The sequence below is a fragment of the Engraulis encrasicolus genome, chromosome 11, assembly GCF_034702125.1.
Source record: "Engraulis encrasicolus isolate BLACKSEA-1 chromosome 11, IST_EnEncr_1.0, whole genome shotgun sequence".
Taxonomy (NCBI): domain Eukaryota; kingdom Metazoa; phylum Chordata; class Actinopteri; order Clupeiformes; family Engraulidae; genus Engraulis; species Engraulis encrasicolus.
This window is the reverse complement of record NC_085867.1, coordinates 39,428,983-39,436,482: the sequence shown is the minus strand read 5'-3', so window position 1 is coordinate 39,436,482 and position 7,500 is coordinate 39,428,983. Positions and strand designations below refer to the sequence as shown.

Genomic DNA, 7,500 nt, shown 5'->3' with positions numbered 1-7,500 from the left:
GTGCAGACTCCACTAGCCTGCCTCCTGCCCCCCCCCTAATAGGCCGGTGCATCCATTTAAACTGCTTAGAGGAACACTCAGGCTCACTGAACTGCAGAAAGTGTTTAAAGATTAGGTCATAATGCTGCACCTAACCCCTCCTATCCCCATCCCCCCATCCCCACTTCATCCACATCCACATCCACATCCATCGCTCTTGCTCTCTTCCCCCCCGCTCAGCCCTTGACATGCGATATGCAGTTCGCGGATGTTTGGATGCTTAAGTGTAGTGTTGTATAGTGTGTGTGTGTGTGTGCGTGTGTGTGTGTGTGTGTGTGTGTGTGTGTGTGTGTGTGTGTGTGTGTGTGTGTGTGTGTGTGTGTGTGTGTGTGTGTGTGTGTGTGTGTGTGTGTGTGTGTGTGCGTGTGCGTGTGCGTGTGTGTGTGTGTGTGTATGTGTGTGTGTGCGCGTGGAGAGTATAGCAGCAGTGGAATGGTCAGACCATTAGAGAATGAAAAGGTGGGACATTGTTTTGAGTGTGTGTGCTCACACACACGTGCATGTTTATTGGCTGAGCTGTCGTAACACAGGAAAACACGGATGTGTGTGGGTTATGTGGTGTGTCTTTACCGCATTAGACTGTGAACAAAGAGCATTAGGCAAATCGCTCAAGAAGTGAAGAGTTACCATACATCACTCCCCATCCCTCTCTCTCTCTCTCCCACCCTCCCTCCCTCTCTCCCACCCTCCCAAAGCCACGCCAGTGGCAGCACAGAAAACACATGCGACTCTTCAAGACTCCAACCAAAACACCAGACCCCACCTCCACTACCCCCCTCTCTCCCTCCCCTCTCTCCATCCCCCTCTCTCCCTCCCTCTCTTCCCTCCCTCCTTTCCCCCCCCCTCTCCGCTGCGCTACTCTCAGACACATCATGAGAGCACCTGCTTTCCCCATGACCTCAGCCTCCCCAGCCCCTGACTCCTGGCTTGTAGGAAAGCAACTCTCCCAAATACAATCCAGCTGTTTCCCAAGGGGGGGCAGTGAGGGGAGGCGGTGGTGGGGGAGGTGGTGGGGGTGGAAGGGTAGGCTTTCAGGGGGCCAAGGGGAGTGAAGAAGAGGGGGAGTGAGGTGGGAGGATGGAGTAGAGAGGGGGAGAGGGAGGGTGTGGAGCAGAGGAGTAGAGAAAAGGAGGAGAGGGGGTGGAGGAGGGGAGGAGAGGAGGGAAGTGAGGGAGTCAGGAGGATGGAGGAGGAGAGGTGAGGAGAAAGGGGACGTGCTGTGGAGGAGAAAAGAATGGGAGGAGGAGATGTGGAGGAGAGGAGAAAGGGAGGGAGAGGAGGAGGACGAGGAGGGAGAAAGAGAGGGGAGGAGAAGAGAAAAGAGGAGAGGAGGGAGAGGTGTCATGCATGACCCCGAAGATCTCAACCAGGTGACCAGGTTTCCCACCAGCACGCACGCACGCACGTACGCACGCACACACCACCCATCCCAACATCTTTTCTCATGTGGACTGAACCACATTATAGGGGGGAGGGCGTGTGTGTCTACGAACGTACGTTGTTCAGACAAGCCTAGTGTTTCGACATATGAATAAGAAATTATCATCTCTGTCGAGCTTTCCAACCCCTCTTCATCGAGTACGGGAGAGCTTGACCAGCTGCATACGCATACTCCATGATAGCCAAGAAGAAGAAGAAGAAGAAGAAGAAGAAGAAGAAGAAGAAGAAGAAGAAGAAGAAGAAGAAGAAGAAGAAGAAGAAGAAGAAGAAGAAGAAGAAGAAGATAAAGAAGAATAAGAGGAAGATGAAGAAGAAGAAGAAGAAGAAGAAGAAGAAGAAGAAGAAGAAAAAAAGGCAAAGAAGATGACAAGAGAACATAACAAAACGAAGAAGGCAAGAGGCGAGGAGAAAGTCGAGCAGATGTTTCCTTTCGCCTTTGAAAGCAGAGCGATATGCAGAGAAATGTAGTTTGGGGTTTAAACCCTTCCCCCCAATCAGAAAGCAGCTCCGTCAGTGTGCAATAGGGCCTCCAATGACACCAGATACCACTTTAATCTGTCACGAACAGGTGTTTTAAACACATTAGCGTTTCAATGGGACAATCCTTAAACCTGCTCTCTAGCTGTTGGTGGCTGCTGTGAGACTAAATGGATGTGTGTGTGTGTGTGTGTGTGTGTGTGTGTGTGTGTGTGTGTGTGTGTGTGTGTGTGTGTGTGTGTGTGTGTGTGTGTGTGTGTGTGTGTCTGTGTGCGCGAGTGCGCGCATACTTGTGTGTGTTTGACCACGTGTGAAATGTGTGTGTGTGTAATTTTCTATGTCTGAGGAGGAATATGGTGTGTATGCACATGTGAGTAAGGGCATGTGTGTGTGCGCGTGCGTGCGTGTGTGTGTATAAGCCTGTGCGTGCACGTGCATACACACAGGGTGAGTGGGGGGGTTGTTTTGCGTTTGCGTGGTGTAAATGGGCGATGAGAAGAGCAGATGGCTGGAGTGTGACTTAAGCGCTGTAATCAGTGGAAGACGGTGGGACGCTGTGGCAAATATCTCCTCCGATTCCCATGGAAGGCTTTCACACACACACACACACACCCACACACACACACACACACACACACACACACACACACACACACACACACACACACACACACACACACACACACACACACACACACACACACACACACACACACACACACACACACGCACACACACACACATATACACTCAAACACACACACACACACACACACACACAATGACAGACACACAGACACACACACACACACACACACACACACACACACACACACACACACACAGCCACAAAACCCCTCATGACAAACCAATCATATCATTCCTCAATCTGCCCCCCCCCCCCCCCCCGTTCCCCACCTCTCACTGATGGGGCATACATGTGTATAACACAACATGACATGACACCACCACTTCCACCCCCCCCCCCCGCCCCGCCAACAGTGCGTCACCCTCTCTTCCTTCTCCTCCACTGCTAGATCCTCTCTTCCTTCCTTCTCCTCCACCATCCTCTCTCCATCCTTTGTTCCCCATACCTCTGGTTCAATTTGCTTCGCCCCTCCTATCTTCTTCCTGCCCTTGTCAGACATTACGCATATATGCATTTCATTTAATTGCATTTTCAAAGAAGGCAGTGATAAGAAAGACGTCATTTTACCAGGACAAGGCTTTGAGGACAAAAATAACCCCTCCCCAAAGCACCAAACCTGAGACAAAATTGATACCGAGTGCTGATATTTTCTACAAGGTCAAGATCACTTGAAAAAGTCAAGGACATAAGGACACAAGTGAAAGTGAAGTGAAAGCCCACCTGGGAAACAACCACCATTGTCATTGTGCCACAGCACTCCACAGCACAAAAGTTTTACACAAAATTGCATGCAAGGGGGCATCCCCCAATGGCGCCCCAAGGGAGCAGTGCGGCGGGACGGTACCATGCTCAGGGTACCTCATGGTCATGGAGGAGGATTGGGGAGAGCACTGGTTGATTACTCCCCCCACCAACCTGGCGGACTGGGAGCAGAACCAGCAAACTTTGGGCAACAAGTTAAGTAAGCTAACCGCTGACCCATGACTGCCCTAACAAGAGCATCGAGAACCTTATTCTGCTCAACCAGACTACCACCTAACAAACAAGGACACATTGTGATTCCATGGGCCCCTGGGCCAAAACACAAGATAAGTCCCCTAAATGGGTGCTACTAGTGTACAAAACAACTCAGGGTTTAAGGCCAGATATGAAAGTCTATGTGGTTGGGGGTATGCGGAATAACGCTCTGAGAAAATAAATGAAAATATAGTTGTTAAAAATGCGATTTTAACACAATATGAGAATGGAAATATAGAGGTTTGAGCTTCAGGGCCTCCTTGACTTGTGGGTACCTGTGCCTGTGCCTGGTAGTCCCGTGCAGTAGTCTGTTAACATTACCAGGAGTCAATGAGAGAACTAGGATTGAGGTAGTGTGTGTGTGTGTGTGTGTGTGTTGGGGGTGTGCAGTTGCATGCGTGTGCACACACGCATTTTCACACCACGACTCTGGTGGAGCGTGAGGTGAGAGGTGTGCAAATAAACAGCCTGCGTGGGGCCCCAACAACTGGACACAGAGCAGAGCCAAAAGGCAACCCCCCCCCAATCAAATGCCTATGGGGGGCAACTAGGTCCCAAGCTGGCAAATAAGCTAAGGGACCTTGGGGCCACAAGCAAGCAAACAAACACACAGACGCACTAACACACACACAGACACACACACGTCCAAACACACACACACCGCAAGCAAGATCATGGGCATTTATGAGACGGAGTCTGTTGTTGGTAGGTATGGTGTTTGTTTGCATTAAGGGAACAGCCTCAGTCCTCATCAGTGCTGGGAATGTGATCCACATGGCCGTTACAACTACCTATGCGTGATTGCACGTGTGAGTGTTGTGTATTTGGTGTGTGCCTATAGCCTACGTGGATTTTTCCCTTGTGGATGTGTTTGTGAATGTGTGCTTGTGTGTGGGCGTTTGTGGGAGTATGGATATGTGTGTATGCTGTTTTTTTTTGTGTGCATTTCTCTGTGTGTGTGTGTGTGTGTGTGTGTGCATTGTGTATGCGTGTTTTTTTATGTTGCTTTGCGCGCACGCACGCGCGTGTGTGCGTGTGTGTACTGTACTCGCATGTGTGTACTGCACTGTATACGTGTGTTTTTCTCTGTGTGCGTCTAAGTGTGACTACACCAAAGATGCTGCGTGTGTGAGAATGGTATGACTTATCTCCATCCATGACTCACTGGATACTTCTCACGCTAGCATGATGTGAGAGCATCGCCACTGCTGAGGCTCATATTACGTGACACAGTCTGCCTATGTCTTTGGCTATCCAGCACAACAAAAATAACAAAAAAATGTCTGCAATATCTGATGTGTTTGTGTATTGTACAATGTACATACGCAGAGTATGTGCTTCTGTGTGTTGTGCAGAGTAACATGAGCTCATACAGTACAGTGTAAAACACAGGGTACTGTGGGCACGCATCTGCCTTGGGATTTGTGGGAAACTGTGGTGTGTACGAGCGAGGTTATGCCCCTGAATGTATATAGTGTGTCTGTGTGTACGTGCTTTTGATGCTAGTATTTCATATAATGTGTGTGTGTATGTGCGCGCGTGGAGTCTGTGTGCGTGTGTGTGTATGCAGTGTCTCTGTGTATGTGTGTGTGTAGCGAGCAAGTGTGTGTAGTGTGTAGTGTGTGTAGTGAGGACTCCAGCCTAGTCCCATGTGTTTCCTCTCTCTCTCTCTCCCTCTCCCCTGCCTATGCTATTCTCTGCCTCCCACTGTTACAGCGCTTTATTCCCCACAGTGCTCTCTCTCTCTCTCTCTCTCTCTCTCTCTCTCTCTCTCTCTCTCTCTCTCTCTCTCTCTCTCTCTCTCTCTCTCTCTCTCTCTCTCTCTCTCTCTCTCTCTCTCTCTCTCCCCAGCTTTATTCTCCACAGCTGCCTGCTGCCTCCCTCTTTATGGCTTGTTTCAAGTAGAAAAAAAGCCCAACCTTAAATATGGAAAAGATTACCAGCATCTTCCTTGATGTTTCAAAGTAAAGTGAACCTCCCCCTTTAGCGCGCTCGCTCTCTCTCTCTCTCTCTCTCTCTCTCTCTCTCTCTCTCTTTCTTTATCTATCCCTCTCTCTCTCTCCCTAACCTCCATCTCTCTTCCTTTCTACCGCTTTTCCTCTTTCTCTATCCCTTCTTCTCTCTCCCTCCCTCCATACACCCCCACCCCCACCCTCTCTCTCTCTCTCTCTCTCTCTCTCTCTCTCTCTCTCTCTCTCTCTCTCTCCCTCCCAGTGTGGAACAGATCCTTAGCCAGGCTTTAGGTCTGACTGAATCCCAAAGCCATTTCCTTTATTTACCCCTGGTCTGTCTGTTGCAGGCCATGCGCAGTGGCCTGGCCAGTGTACGTGTGTGTGTGTGTGTGTGCGTACAGTATGCGTGTGTTCATACATGGCCATGTGTTGCTGCCGTTCAACATGTGGCTAAACTGTGTGTGTGTGTGTGTGTGTGTGTGTGTGTGTGTGTGTGTGTGTGTGTGTGTGTGTGTGTGTGTGTGTGTGTGTGTGTGTGTGTGTGTGTGTGTGTGTGTACATAAATGGATGTCAATTATGCTCTCGCTGCTCCAGTAATTTCTGACCTGCTTAGAAAAGGATGGAGAGCTGGACACACACACACACACACACACACACACACACACACACACACACACACACACACACACACACACACACACACACACACACACACACACACACACACACACACACACACACACACACACACACACTCACACACACACACACACACGCAGTCTTTCCTTTGTACTCTCTTCCCAGTAACCCCATAGAGCGAGATGAAGCAACATGGAGAGAAGAGAAGGGAAGGGGGAAAGGAGACAGAGAAAAAAAGAAAGAAAGGAATCAAGAAAGAGAGCAAAAGAGGGAAAGAGACAGGTGGGGTAGAAGAGATGGAATGGAACACAGGAAATGAGAGAGAGAGAGAGAGAGAGAGAGAGAGAGAGAGAGAGAGAGAGAGAGAGAGAGAGAGAGAGAAAGGAAAGACAGTGAAGAAAAGTTAGTGAGGGGAGAGAGGGAGAGGGAGAGAGAGACAGAGAGAGAGAGAGAGAGAGAGAGAGAGAGATAGAGATAGAGATAGAGAAAGACAGAGAGAGAGAGAAGGAGAGAGAGAGAGAGAAAGGGATGGAGAGAAGGAGAGGAAGAGAGAGAGAGAGAGAGAGAGAGGGAGAAAGAGGGAGAAAGAGGGAGAGAAAGAGAGAGAGAGAGAGAGGGAGAGGTAGACAGGCCTGAATTGCATCAACATGTCACACATTCCGCAGGGTAGCGGAGCAGCGCTGACATGTGGTAGTCGTCAAGCCCCATACGGACCTCTCTGCCCGCTCCGCTCCACTCTGCTCTGGGGTGCATTTCTGGAAAGCGTAGTTGCTAACTATGTTAGCTACTTCGTTGGTTGCAATGCAATTTCCCATTGGCAACTACCGAAGTTGCTAACTGCTAACTATTACGCTTTCCACAAATGCACCCCTGGCTGGCTACGCTCTCTGGCCCTGGCTCTCTGCTCTGCACTTCACTGCTGGTGTGTGTCTGTGTGAATGAGTCTGGGCTTCGCCTCACTTTGCTGTGTCCCCCCCCCCTTTAATGTTTCATCGTTTCCACATCCCTTTTCTTTTCTTTCTTTTTGTCTCTCATCTCTCCGTGTCCATAATACACCCTTTCTTTCTCTTCCTGGCTATAGCTCTCTCCATCACTGGCTTTTGTCTCTTCTCTTCTCTTCTCTTCTCTTCTCTTCTCTTCTCTTCTCTTCTCTTCTCTTCTCTTCTCTTCTCTTCTCTTCTCTTCTCTTCCCTCCCTTTCTCTTCTCTTCCTCTCTCTCTCTCTCGCTCTCTCTCTGTGTTCATCTCTCTCTCTCCTCCTCCTCCTCCTCCTCCTGGCCTACTGTGG

General features: G+C 49.6%; 1 protein-coding gene across 13 annotated transcripts in view; it reads right to left on the bottom strand.

Annotated features, from left to right (window-relative positions):
- LOC134458329 (transcription factor 4-like) overlaps positions 1-7,500 on the bottom strand; it is a 258,033-nt gene that overhangs the window by 29,833 nt on the left and 220,700 nt on the right. The window lies entirely within an intron of this gene.